General features: G+C 41.4%; 1 protein-coding gene across 7 annotated transcripts in view; it reads left to right on the forward strand.

Annotated features, from left to right (window-relative positions):
- LOC121319497 (non-muscle caldesmon-like) overlaps nucleotides 1-15,045 on the forward strand; it is a 65,834-nt gene that overhangs the window by 14,081 nt on the left and 36,708 nt on the right. For 6 of the 7 annotated variants that reach the window (XM_041256966.1, XM_041256969.1, XM_041256972.1 and 3 more), the window contains exon 2: nucleotides 7,661-7,737. The exons of the other annotated variant lie outside the window; for it this stretch is intronic. The gene's annotated coding sequence lies outside the window, so the exon portion shown is untranslated. The remainder of the gene's footprint in view (nucleotides 1-7,660; nucleotides 7,738-15,045) is intronic. 7 annotated transcript variants of the gene reach the window in all.

Below are 15,045 nucleotides of genomic sequence, written 5' to 3' on the forward strand. Positions count from 1 at the left end.
GTGTCATCGCCCCCCCCATCGCCCCCCCCCCCCCCCCCCCCCCCAATAAAAATAAATACCCTCCCCAGCTTTACTAACTCCTTCACAAATTATTGAAATAAATTGAAGTAATTCATTATATTGAAGTAACGCATTTTTGCATTGTTAATTAATATTAGTTTCTGGTTTTGAGTTCTATTCTTTTCTGGTAAAGCATGTGTTTATTGTATGTATTTTACTTCTTTTCCATCTTGCATCAATTCCTCATTGTTTTTACAGTAGCCTATACTTCGTTTCCATGAGCAGGGATTGACTGTCAGTACAAGCTGGTCCTGGTTCTCCCACATTCCTCCTGAACCCCCACTGATGCTCTACCCAAGTTGAGAGAAAAGACTCGGTTTCCATGAAATGCTCGTTTATTTCCCAGAAAGCCTTGCGGCTGACGTTGCAGTCATTGGTTTGGACGCGACTCTGCTTTGCTTCCGATAATCCTCTCAATTCTTTGGAGCTTTTTGTTGCTAAAAAAAATTCCAGAATATTAAAGCACAGAGAAGCCTGTCAATGTGAATGCCCAATCATTACTTGATTGATCGTGCTGTGTGGTAGTTGCACCCATCCCACTTTGGCCTGCTTTGGGGAAGGATCAGAAAAAAATCAGGGGCATGTCGAAATTGGCAGCAAATGCGGGTTGGCTGAATGACCATGGAAATGCAGGATCAGGGGCAGCAGGGTTTTGAACCTGGGTTGCGGTATACATGTAAACTGGGTACTAGTGGCAGAGCAGAGTTCATTGAGAAGTGTCTCACATTGGAGAGGGGGGGGGGGGGGATTCTGACAAAGGAACACATCTCTGAGATGTGCACTGCAGTTAGACACTGGGGCTACCACACAGCTGGAATTTACATCAATAAAAACAACTTGAGCAGCAAAAAATGTGTTGTAACCTTTTTAAAAACAGCGTGCTTTCTTTTGTAATGAAACCACAGTCATTCTCCTCAAAGTTTTTGGTTTGTTGCCTGAAATACCCAACTCCTACCAATATCAGGGTCTAGTGCTATATATTATAAAGACATTTCAGAGGGCTGTATCTCATCAATACCAGGGTCCAGTGCTATATATTATAAAGACATTTCAGAGGGCTATATCTCATCAATATCAGTACAGAATGTTTGGAAAGTTCAGTTCTTGACGAGAGGCACAGTTAACACCCTGTGATGTATTCTGGGATAATTAACACATTGTGGATGCTAGTTTGTCCGTGCGGGCCCTTGCCTTCGCTCTGGGGGATTCATCAATTGCAGCGGTTTACACACATTTTCTAGATGGCACCCTTTTGAAAGTGGCCTGCCACGATCCCCTTGTTAAAAAAAGAACGGTTTACTAATACATGAGAGAAATATTTTTCTTAATGCATTTGTTCAAGTGTGTTGAATGAAGCCGCTTTGCAGACGTACAGCACGTTTATGGGGTGCAATATTATCAAAAGACTGCCATGAGCAACCTTCCCATTGTGTCAAACTGGACCCCTTGTCTGTGTTTCCTTGTACAGTACTACAAATGTTTGAGAAGGTAACAAAGCAGGCAAATAAAATTAATAAAATTAAAATAAAAGGTGGATATTCTGGGTACAGACCAGTAACACCCGTACCCTTATAAAAATCCCCTAAAATAAAAGCATAGGAAATTGTCATAAAGCACAGTGGAAGCATTGCAATGCACAACAAGGTATGGTAAAGCATAGGGAAGCATTGTAAAGCACAGAGAGGTCTGGTAAAGCATAGGGAAGCATTGTAAAGCACAGAGAGGTGAGGTAAAGCATATTTAAAAAAATAAAAAAATAAAAAAAAAAATAAATAATAATAATAATAGCAATTAAATGGTAAATGCCAAGTAAAACCATGGGGGGAAATTGCACAAATACAGTGGTAAACTTTTATAAGGGTGCATCTTTATGAAGAGTCTAGAAACTTTTCATGAGAACAAAATTATAATGTTTTCCAAAAAACAGACTTTAAAAAAACAAAACAAAAACAGCAGCATTATTAAACAATGCTTGAGTGAATGCTTTGTGAAAGCTTAACTCATGGCTCCATCTGATACCCTCCGTTACAATGAACAGGCCCGGTTCTGTGGGAAATCCACACAGAGAGCCCGAGAGCTGGGAGCCACACAACGCCATGCCACTGTTTAATAAACTCGGAGCTGGCTTCCAGGGAAGAGAGGCTTTCTTCCCTTATTTGGTAATGTGAGCTGAAGCCAAGGAGCTGTAGTCTTGATGTACAGGCATGTGCACTCTCCTTAAAGAGCTGGCGTTCTGTTATTTGCAAACAGAGCCAGACCAACTGGGCACATCTTTATCTATGAATATGTTTGTGTGTTTAGTTTGAAGCTGTTTGGAGAGCAAAGGAGAGCCCCTTTTCTCTCTGACCCCGGGATGCCTGGCTAATTGTTTCCAGGGCCAGGTGTTTAAGACAGGGTGAAGAGAATCTCAGTCACCGTGCTTCTGAGCTCTGGAGCCCCATCATGACTTCTACCTGAGGGTGCTTTTCCACTGTCCAAGCCAGAACCAAACCATGAAACTCTGGCCTCACAACACCTCTGAATGTGACTCGGAGCCAAGCAGGGCAGGGGGCGGGATCACGATTTTTATCATTACGTTGCAGCACCTAAGGCCAGCTATCTTGATCATCAGATCCAAATTACCGCTCTCTTCGAGAAGCAAATTCAGCCTGTCATTGCATTTAGTTGTCTTCAGTAATGTATGAAGAACGAATACAGTGAAAAACACAAGCATAACCTGTGGATCCACCGTTCTCCACTCAAACGCAGCAGCTCTTAATATAGCATTATCTACATGCCACTCGACACAGTCATTGTGTGTGACATCAGCGAATGGCTCAGGCTCTGCAGTGGAAACACAATCGGGGTCCTCCTAAGCCCTGGCGCGGCTTAGTGGTACAGTGGGAATGAGGTATGAGTGGCCACACTGAAGCTCAAAACAAGGGGCTAAATGGTACAGTGGACTCCCTCTGGAGCTCACCACGTCCTGGAAGACCTAGGTTAGAATCCGGCAGCTCAACCTGCCCAATCAACATTAGTGTCCCATCACAAAACAACCATCCCCGATTCTGCACAGCTGTCGCACTGCATGAGAGGGGCCCAGGACTGCATGGCAGGTTGAGGGGGTTCAGGTCAGAACTGTCTGCCTGACTGTAGCCAGTGCTATGGTCACCTCATGAGCGCTAAAAAAATTAACACAGAATGATTTACTGTTAACCTCATCTTTAGAGTTTGTAGAATAGCAAAAACTGGACATTATTTCATCACACCTTTCCCTTAATTATCAGCTAAACCCTATTTGATAGTGACTCTATAGTACAAGAGTGTCCAAAGCTGGCACTACTGGTCTTTGTTTGAACCCTGTTCTTAATAGTTTAATTGAACCAATTAAACCCCCGTCATTCCAGATCCTGAAGTAGTTCATTATATCATTTTATCTGTTAAACCTGGAGTGGAATGGCCCTCCAGGACCGGGCTTAGATTGCCCTGGTGCAGCGATATCCATACCTCAGCAGCTTAGTCAGTATTATTTTCCTAAACCAATCTGAACTGGGCCCTTCGTTTGCACATATTGTGAAAAATGAAACCGTGCAGTGTCTTATCTTTACAGCAGTGGGAATACAAATAAATATCTCTGGGCTACTCCCTGCAAACAGGAAGTAACTTTGAGCGTCATACTGCACACGGTGTGATCTCAAATCCTTACTGATGCCCTGTATGCTGAAGCCAGCTGTCCGAAGTATTTGCTTGGTCCTGTCTGGATGTTTACAGTGTACAACATGTAGGAAAAGACTGAGGAGCCATACCCTAGTGGCAGTATCCTATGTCTCTGCTTAAAGTGCATTCCACTGGTAATTGGTTGCATGCTGTACTATACCTGGTCTTATAGAAAAGGCTGAAAACTTTTGGGATTATATTATATGAGTAGATATTCATGCGGTACAGCCATCTGAAATTGTGCACAGGTGCAGAAAGAAAGGACCATGTTCTTTAGCTGGTGCAGAAAAATGGGCCAAAACTGTACTGCCTTCTTTCCAACACGTGAAACTTTCCCTTTTGATCTGCTGTTTGTACTCGAGACCCTAACCCTAATGTTAAGGCAGAGATGTGTGTGTGTGTGTGTGTGTTGGAATTAAGAACTGATTTAAATCTAAACTCAGTATCCGAGTTCTCTCAGTCTGGCCCGTCTTTCTATGCTATGCCGCAATGTCTCTCTCGTTTGTACCAGATGGACATAATGTCATAGTGAGATTACCTATGCTGTTTAATCATTCATTGAGCTGTGTGTAATTGGAAATTAATTACGGCAGCTGTTTTTTACACTGATTCATGAGCAGCTCATTTAAATAGGTCAGTAGTGCTTGTGAGAGCACTGATCCTCTACAGTGATTCACAGGTCACATTGCCTCCTGGGAGAGAGTTCTGCTCCTCTAAGGGTTACTCGAAGGCTTTATTTGTTGGGTCCTATGTTTTGGTCATATTTGTGGGGTAGGTGGTCGGGGTTGAAAGGATACGTCAAGCAATCAGTTTGAGATTTCCCTGTAGCTCCTCCATTGGCTGACTTGCCTGGATTGTGGGGCTGTGGGATCTGTTTAAAAGTCTGATTTCTCGGAACTTCCGACAGTCAACCCAGGATTCTGATAAAATACTACAGGACATAGAAAGACAAAGCGCTCAAAGGCATTTGCAGGAGACTTAACCAATTCATCAGTGGTAAACATGTAAGGAACTAAGTATTGGATTAAAGCTTTTTACAGAACGGAGGAATTGACCAGGAATGGATCCACAAGCCACGGATCTTGAGGTTTCACTAATTAACCCATAACTTCCAACACTGAATCCTGCGTTTTGAGTTAAAAGATGTAAATGTCGGACAATTTCAAGTAGACAGATATTTCTTGAGCTGATCGCGTGAAAGTATAACCCTGCTCTACTTCTGTGCAAACGGCTGCAAAAGTCCACATGTGCAACAAGTGGCGCTTCAAAATCACATGCTGTAATTTCTAGCATGCAACATGTACTGTTTTAAAGATTGTGCATGATATGTCCTATTTATTGTTGTTAGGGCAGCATACAAAAGATGCATGTTTTACAAGGGTTGTGACCTGGGCACACTGTACACAGGCTCCACATTCAGTCCTGAACAATAACGGCATGCGATTTAGGAGCTATTAAGCGCTAGGGCTGGAAATCAGTTCTGAGCAGAAAGGGCTGAGAAATATTATTTAAAAACCTGATTTGTTGAACCTCCTTGTCTGGGAATGTGACAGAGTGTCTGGGAATGCAAGTCCCTTTCTTTGTCTCAACCGGAGAGAACAACACAACGGTTGCTGCCTCGTTATTTCCTCCCCTGTAGACACCACAGGCACCTGTCCAACTTCTCCACTCTCCTTCACACTCCTGATCATATCATCTGTTCCCCTGAATCCTAGGAGCTGCTCTGTAAGTTCCAATATGACACACCAGAAGAGCCGTTTCTAGTATTTTTCCTTTCATTTATTTCAAGGAATAAGGTTTTCTTGTAAGACAGCGGAGCAGCGGTCCTGCAGACAAGCTCTGCTTTTTCATTCTTTCAGCAGGCCCTTCAGCAGATGTTTTTGAGATTGTGTTCGGAGCAGAGCCATGCTTGGCAGAGCTCCCACAATGAAATGAAATGGAGCCCTGGTTTCTTTGTGCACTGTCTCCCAGTACACATTCCTCCAGCTTCACACAGTATAGATTCAGAAAGACTTTGAGACGAAAGAAATGAGCAGAGTTATTGATTTTTATTTTATTTTAAGACAACTTTAGGTAATTAAACATGCTATATAATTAAAGTATTGTATTAGACTGAGTATGAAATAGAGGAGGGCAGGTTTCACTAGCCTCTCATTCAAGCCTTTCCCCTTGGATACCTGGGTTCAGTGGAGATTTCCACTAAACTACATTTCCCAGAACCCCATGTCTTCAGTTACTAGGCAACCGTACATTAGAAAAAACCCACCCAACAAAACATCCAATCTCTGGTTAGCCCTGTTACCTTTATAGTCAATCAGAGAGAATTAATAGAATCTCAAAGCTACTTAGTCATTGCCAGTGGTTATGGCCATGTGGTTGAAGTTGAACACTCAAATGAGAAAGGAACGAAACTGGCCCACAACCCCCTGTAGTGAAAAAATGTGCCTCTCTGGTTTAAATCCGATACAAGTGAAATGTGTTTGGAGGCTCAAGCTATCCCCCAGACAGAGGATGTCGGTGTAATCCACTGAAAAGCATGTGTGTCTTGCAAAACTCTTAATAAAACTAGGAATGGATCAAACCGCTATGCAATTTGAGCCATCCCTGTAATATCTCTGTGTATAGTCTTACCAGTGTCCTGTCCATGACAGACGCAACAGTCTCTCTTGAGCACATAGCAAACGCAGCCCTCTGCCTCAGTCGTTGGAATGGGAGCTCCTTAGCAATGCTAATGTGGAACTTTTCCCATCTAAGCAGAGGGCTGCTGTTGCTAACAGAGCAGCTGGCCCTCTGCCAATGAATACAGCACAGCTCCAGGAACAACAACCATCAGACATGTACATTATCAGCTAGCTGGCCTGCAGCGCTCACCACATCATCTCAGTCAGAGCACTGCAAGAAACAGAACCCTCTTTATGGCACTGGTACCATAATTATTACCATGCAAACAGCAGCACGGTAATGAGGGAGATTTAGCTTGAGGAGAGTTTGCAGTCTTGAAAGTAGGGCAAGGCTTTCTCACAACATTCCTCTCCAAACGTGAGGCCACAGAGAAATAACTAGTTTATTTAATGGGGGACCGCGTTGCTGTGGCATGTTACAAAGTAATAATGGTTCGTTATGTGAAACCACCATTGTAATTTCATGTAGTTCAGGGCTCAAGTGTGTGTGTGTGTGTGTGTTTGTGTGTAATATATATATATATAATATATATATATAGTATATAATAATAGATATATAGATTATATATATATAGATTTATATATATGATATATATATATATATAATATAACTATTTTTAGATATATTGAAGTTATATTTTAATTAGATATATTGAAGTTATATTTCTGTAAACGTACTTCACATTCAAATGTAATTATGACATCAGACATGTTTTTTGTGGGGGCTGGTTGGTTTGTGTGTGATCATTTCAGATTGTTGTTTTATAAGTGCTGAGCTTGATTACTACAGTGTTGTAGCTATTTTTCCATCGTTAAAAACAAACTGCGCTGCGGGTGAGTGCGTGTCTGGATGGGGTTGAGCTTTCAAATCAGGCCCTGAGGGATTCACACGTTCTTTGTGGTTATTAATATTTCACAGGAATCTGGCAGCATGGTGTGCTCATGAGATTCTAACCAGTATCCAGTTAAAGTGTTTATTTTCTTTTTTAATTGCAATACAGTTAACGACTGGGAAGCAGCTAGTCCTCGTTTTAATTGAACAAACAAAAAAATCATGCAGCTGTAGTACAACTCGGTGTGCATATTCTTCAGCCTGTGATCTAGCTTGCTGTGCATTCTGTGTTTTGGGTGTTTGTCCTGAACTTCTGAACCCTAATTTGAGCAGGTTCCAATTCCTAGTCCGGAACTCTTTTGTAACCTATGTCTTGTCTGCTTAACCTTAGATATCCCTGCAGTGTAAGAGTCGCGACAGCTGCAGTGAGTGATCGACACAGGACTGGAGAGCTGTGAGTTTGATCAGGTGAGTTCAAAGAGAAAGATCGGGGAAAAATAAAAACCTACAAATAATCATTTCTACGTACTCCAGTGCTCAATGCCTTCGCTGGACACCTGGGAGTCTTAATTTAATGAATTTAAACTTCTAGTTAAGGACTGTAGGTATTATCTTATCTGCAAGATGTGATTAGTTATTGTGAATAGGTCAGTGCCTCGGCCCAGGTGTTATCAGCAGGGAGAGAGACTCAGACACAGAATTGCTTATGTTTTAGTAGTGCTGCACAGTTTTAATAAACAAAACACAAAGAAAAAGGCACAGCGGTCAAAACAAACAGTTTAAACAAAACCTAACAAAACTGTCCTGGCTGGACAGAGCCTTCACTTAACTTTACAGAGACAAAAATAACTCTACTCACTCACTCACTCACTCACTCTTAATGGCTTCTCTCCATACTCCTCTCCCCTAGCATGGAGAAGCCGAGTCTTAGATAGCATGTGGCTGGGGGCATGATCATTAATCATTCAGTCAACACCCCCAAGCCACACGCTTGCATTGAGTTGGCAGGATGACTTTTAAGCCCACCAGCCAAACTTTAAATACAAAACCACATTTCTTTAACTCAACCACCAATACATATGTATTTACAAGGCAGCCTCACCCTGCCACAGTGCTCAAGAGAGAGTAAATGTGTATTGTATTGCATTGTGTGTTTGGATGAGTACCTGAGGGCTTACAGCTCTAAATCATTTGAGAAGTCCTACATTGTGATAAAATGTCTTTTGTAATGGGGGAAGGAGGTTTTAGCATGGCTTCATAATTGCGTTCTCGTTTTGGCTTTAACTGTGGAAAATCTGCTGTTATCTTTGAGACAGAGTGAACTTATTCTTCTTCAGGATTTCGCGAGGGCACGTGATCCTTGCTTCCAAATGTCAGAGCTGATTGTGGTCAATCATCACTTAAATACAAGCGGAATGCAGTCTGCAGAATGCAAGGTCCCAGAGCTACAGAATACCTGCGCTTCATACAAGCTGTGTTTTGCTTGCTATGCATTCATTTTAATGTTAAAAGAATTATTTCAGAAATCATTTCTAATGCAAAAGTGAAGATAATATGTACGCAGTGATTTTGTTTGTTTGAAAAATAGACTCGTGGAGTAAGCAGTTGTACTTATTCATCAGTATCAATAGCTCTTATCATTGAAAATGGTAAACACTTTAGTTTAGGGATCTGTGATAAGTGTTTGTACACATGTACATGATATTGTATGTGATCCTGAAATCAGTGTCATAAAGAAATGCTTATTTCTGCTTTGAAATGGGATTTATTAAACATATTCAGTGGTGTAACTTTGGTTATAGAAGTGTGGGGGGCGGAGGCAGTAACATTCAAAATAAACATGTATTTCATTCAGATTGGCAGCTTTGCGGTCGTGAATTCCCTTTTCGAAGGACAGGAGTGGGTACTTAAACCATTAAATACAAAAATCTGAACACAAGCTGTATTTATGAAATTTGATACATTCTAAATGAATATTTCTTCACAGGAAAAAAAATGTAAATTCTTCAATTTAGCTACAAAAAGCTGCGTCCTGTTTTGAGGACAGTCAAGTTAGACGTGCCCATAATCGGAGCAGTGACATTTCAAGCCGGACATTTCACACATATCCCAGCCTGCCCTCGGGCTCTGCAGGGATTACATGACGCAGCACACATATCCCAGCCTGCCCTCGGGTTCTGCAGGGATTACATGACACAGCACACATATCCCAGCCTGCCCTCGGGCTCTGCAGGGGTTACATGACGCAGCACACATATCCCAGCCTGACCTTGGGCTCTGCAGGGGTTACATGACGCAGCACACATATCCCAGCCTGCCCTTGGGCTCTGCAGAGGTTACATGACACAGCACACATATCCCAGCCTGCCCTCGGGCTCTGCAGGGGTTACATGACGCAGCACACATATCCTAGCCTGCCCTTGGGCTCTGCAGGGGTTACATGACACAGCACACATATCCCAGCCTGCCCTGTGGCTTTGTTTGCAGGGTCACTCCAGCACACTCGCTTCACTGAGACTGGAGCACGTTGCCTTTTGTGCTCACATCTTTCTTCCATTATCCTCTAAAAGAACAGTTTGTACGAAGAGCAGCTGGGTCCGTGGCCAGTTCCTCGTACTGTAATTATGCTTAATGGAGAACGTATTGTTAATGAAATCTCAGAAATCAGGAGGGTCGCAATCTTTTTTTTTTTTTTTTTTTTTTTTTGCGGATTACGTATAAATAAATATGCAAGCTGAACAAAAACATTTGTTTTGGCAATATTTTGCCTTTTCCACATGTGCATGTGCAGGACGGTTGCTTGCTAAAATATTGAACCTAGATTTGAAGAGGGGAATGATTAGTATATCAATTGAGGGATATTCAGTCAGCAAGCAAGGGGTCTGGGTGTGGTCTTGTTGGAGGGGAGTGCAGATTCAAGCATACATGCAGCAGTGTGCACATTTATTACAACATTTATTATTATGCTTTACGTACCTCTCTATACTGTCATTTGCAATGCTCGCCTATGCTTTACCATGCTTTCACTGTGCTTTATTACGCTTTGCTATGCTGTTACTGTGGGAAACTTGTGTAAGGGAGGGGTTGTATTATTACTCATTTCCCATGTGTTCATTTAGAGAAGCGGGATGCCTGTAAAATGTTTTGTTCATGGCAGAAAAATAATTGTTACAAAACAATATCCATATATAGCAGTATGAAAAATCCCACAGAACCCTTACTGTAATCTAATTGAAATCCCACAGAGCCAATATTATAATCTAATTGAAATGCCACTGAACCCTTTATTATACTCAATGAAAAACATAGACATCTATATATATTTTACACTTGATTCATTAGCATTGGCCTAGTGTTCCAAGGCATCCCTGCCGATAAATTAGCTCACAGATAAGATTAGGATAGATAAGTGGAGAGGCTGACTATAGGGAAGCCATGGGCAGGGGGGGCAGGATAGCAGCCCTCCGCGTTTAAACAAGCCAAGAAGCAGGTGGAGGCTGGGGAGGAGGAGGTGAACTCTGACACATAGTCGGGACTTAGTGGAGTGTGGTGAGATTTAAATCTCTTCCTTGCTGATCACTGGACTTGTTTGTCGAAGGATAATTAAGATACTAGCTATTCGATTGATGATTTCATCTGGTATTGGAAGCGCCTAAAATAAGCTTGATGTTTACAGGATATGATCTGTGGTTAAAGAGAGTTCCCTGTCTGAACCACCGCTTTGCTGAAGCTCACAGGTGAACTAAATCCTGTGCAACCCCAGTATGCTTCCCCACAATCAGCCTTGAGGAGGTCTTTCAGAAGGCATTTTGTTTTGCAGTAACATTTTACATTGTGTCTCTAATTACGGTGTATTTACACAGTAGTTACTTAGTAAATACATGTGTACTTACAGTGATATTATGCACAGTTTCAGTGTAGTTGAATGTGGACATTTGTTTGCATAACCCTAAAACAGAAGTTGCATTCAAATTCAAGATCCTTCTGCTAACATCTTCTGGGTTTTATGAGCCAAAAGTTAATAACTAGAAGAGTGCCATATGTTGTATTTTAAAAGCAGAAGTTGTATAATTTAACGTGATCTTTCAAATCAAGCCAGATTTTTTTTTTGGTTCAGTGTTGTGTTATATTATTTTATCTTATTAAACTTGGGCTAGGTCAACACTTTTTATTTTTAATTTTTTAATAATGGCAAAACAGAAATGTTGATGTGAGTGTGTATACTGTTTTAGCTCATTTTTCAAATACTGGTATTTGATAATTTTGTTTAGTTTGGATGCAGTTCAGGTTTAAAAATAACTGGTATGCAACATTTGTCAGAAACATAAATCCTAATAAAATTCCCGAGAGCTTTAGCATTCCTTGATCTCTTTGAGGTTTATACTGAAAGATACAATACAGTATTAGTGTCTATTAATTACAGTACATTCTTAAATAGTTTTTCTTCTGTGCCGTCAATCAGAACGCAATTACACTGCGATACATAGACATGCTTCCTTGAAAACTTGTAGCAATAGGAAGCTATACAGTAAATCATCATTTTTTATTATTATTATTATTATTATTGTTAATAATTATAGCAGACATTAGCAGACACTTTTATCCAAAGTGGCTTACAGAGGCTAGGGAATATGAACAGGACTAATATTGGATAGAATTTTGGGTTGTTAATGTTGCGAAAGATATAAACTTGGACTTATCCCGCATTAAATATTTGTGAGTTCACATGACCCTTATGTTTATTTTATCTGCATTCCATAACAAGCTATTCTTGTGGGGGAAGAACCAAGTAACTTCATAAAAGCATAGTACAAAAGTTCACTGTCTAGTGTCGCTCGGCGAGATGTACAACGATGGACACATCTGTGGTGATAACAAAAAAAATTAAAGGAAAAAAAAGCTTTTGAAAAATGTGAAATCAAATAAAACCCATCCACAGTTTGATCTGAAGATGGGCTGTCTTCTCAGGGAGACGTCAGGAGGTTTTAATGCTGTCGCCCGTCTGATGTCTTGGGAGTCTTTTAGAAAAGGGCCCCACAATAAAAGCACGGCTAAGCATTGTAAAGCACAGAGAGGTCTGGTAAAGCACAGGGAAGCATTGTATAGCACAGATAGGTCTGGTAAATTATAGGAAAGCATTGTAAAGCACAGGGAAGCATTGTAAAGCACAGAGAGGTCTGGTAAAAAGCATAGGGAAGCATTGCAAAGCACAGAGAGGTCTGGTAAAGCATAGGGAAGCATTGTAAAGTTCAGAGTGGGATGGTATAGCATAGGGAAGCATTTTAAAGCACAGAGAGGTATGGTGAAGCATAGGAAAGCATTGTAAAACAGAGAGGTCTGATAAACATTACCCCCCCCCCCCCCCCCCCCCCCCCCCCAAACAAACATGGCAAATGAAAGCATGGGAACACTACAGAAATAAGGTGCTAATTTACGGTGGTACACTTTTACTAGGCTCTTATTGGGACTAGCCACTGACAGCTCGTCTTTGTGGACAGTACGTTTCTCCACACTGTACATTGTTACAGCTTTTGGATAATTTTTTTCAATTGTATTGAAACCTGGTTATAACATTTTTTAGCACAAGTTTTATGGGCACTGTAGTTTGGAATTCTACAGAGGTGTCTGTCTGTCTGTCTCTTACTTTATTTCCACTGCGTTTCAAATTAACCCTTTTTACAAGGCAAAATGCTATAGAAATTCACTTTTCTTCTTTTCACAGGGATTGGAATAAGACTTCCATGGCATCGTGGTTTGATCCATTCCTGCTTTTGCTATGAGTTTAATAAGACACACCTGAGCTTGATACCTGTACACTACGGCTAATCAAGCTCGTAGTAAAACCTGGAATGGGTGAAACTGCTATGGAAAAGGAGCCTTATTTCTGTCCCCTTATCTACATGTGGTGTATGCCTGTTATGGTGATCTGGTTTTTCAGGATGCTGATAAGCTGTAACTCAGTGTTCATTGGATTTGAATTCCTATGTACTGCGTGGGAGGATTCCTGGAAGCAGTTCAGATCAAATGACGATTACCCTAGACATGAGAACTTGGGACAGTCGATTCTGTACACACAGGGGATGTGTAGAGTTCGACTACATTCTCAAAATGTTATATAGAGCAACAGTCTAAACACAGTTTGCCACTGTATTTTTGCAGCTTTGCCATGCTTTTCCCAGGGTTATACTCTGCATTTAATAGTTTGCTCTGGTTTGCCATGTTATTAATATGCTTTACCATAACTTGCTGTTCTTTACAATACCTGTGCTTTGTCATGCTTTCACTGTGGGAAGTGGGATGCTTTCACTAAGGGATGTGCCTGTTCGTAGACACAGATGTGATGACAGTGTGAAGCGATCGCTGTTAGTTTTTTCACTGCGCTGATGAAAGAGCCCTCCCACGGAAGCAGTGAGAGTACATGGTCCAGCGACTCTGAGACAGTGATAATAACCAGCCAAGAGAGGCTGTGCAAACCTCCTGTAGCATTGAGATTTATTGACAGTGTGCATGCGAAGGCTCAGCGTGAGAAAGATATGTCAGGATCTATGTATGCATGCGACAATTCCAAAAATCTGTGCGTACGAATATATCGAGCACTGAATATATGGGCCCTGGCTAGTGGTAGTTTTTAGAAACCAAGGTCTGGGTACAGTGCTAGTGTGAGTGTCTAACCCTGTCGCTGATCCCTTTTTCAATGTCTTTTATAGAAGATCTTTTGGTTCTTTGTACTGGTATTTTTATTGTAGATATGTAGGTATTTCATAGGGTTACAGAATGTCCTGACAAAGTTTCACCTAGTGTCAGTGTCAGAAGTTGTTCTGTATAGGCATGTAATTGCGTGTGTACAGGCATACTGGCACCATCACTATCTCCACATCTATGGGAATACTCATTCCTAAAGAGACCAAAACTTGGTGTACAGTGCCAAAAATAAGCCGGTCTGATCTGCCTGTGTCTCCTGTAAATGGTTATTTGGGATAATAACCCAGCAGAGGGTCTGAGTTCTGCACAGCAGGTGATCCCAAGGCCTGAGCGAGAGGAGGGGAGGTGGGAGGAGTAATACAGCTGAAAAGAAGAGGGAGGGGCTGCCATTCATTCCCAGACCTGTCACACCTGGGTGGTCTTCACAGAAATTAAGAAGAAAAGAAAGTTTTGGTGTAAGTGTAGCTACCCATACGGCTTCATTTAAAAAATTGTGCAGTAGGTATTTACATAAGAAACTTCATCAGCATAGGACAGCGTCCCTATATAAAAACAAGAGGTTCTCCCACAGGACATACTAAAACTCTGTGCCTAGTGGGAAATGATTGCTTCAGAGTTTTCTGAATAAATTGCATTTTAATATGGGTCTGTTGGCATGCTCTTGGCGTGTTCTCCTCGCATACCAGAACATCTTTCAGGTCTGGCATTTCGTACAGTATTTAAGGCAGTATACCCTCCCTAATCCAAACCCAGGACCTGATCATTGTACCTAGAAATGAAAAAGCTGCGAGATTCTCTTACAATCATAATGTAAAAGATTGATAACCGTGGTTGGAGAATGATATCAGGTTTCGTGTTTTGTACATTAACCCTTTCAGTCCTGTTACCACATGCCATCAGAAATCATGTTGGAACCTCACGGGACTCCTTGGTCCCCGTCCTGAGGGCGTGTATATAAACCTATACAAACAATGTTATTTTGTCCTGTTCTCGTGGGTACTCAATAAAACAATTCAGGACTTGAAAGGGTTAAAACCTTGATTATCCGAACATCTCTGTCATCCGAACAGCTCT

This window comes from Polyodon spathula, chromosome 8 (assembly GCF_017654505.1).
Source record: "Polyodon spathula isolate WHYD16114869_AA chromosome 8, ASM1765450v1, whole genome shotgun sequence".
NCBI lineage: Eukaryota > Metazoa > Chordata > Actinopteri > Acipenseriformes > Polyodontidae > Polyodon > Polyodon spathula.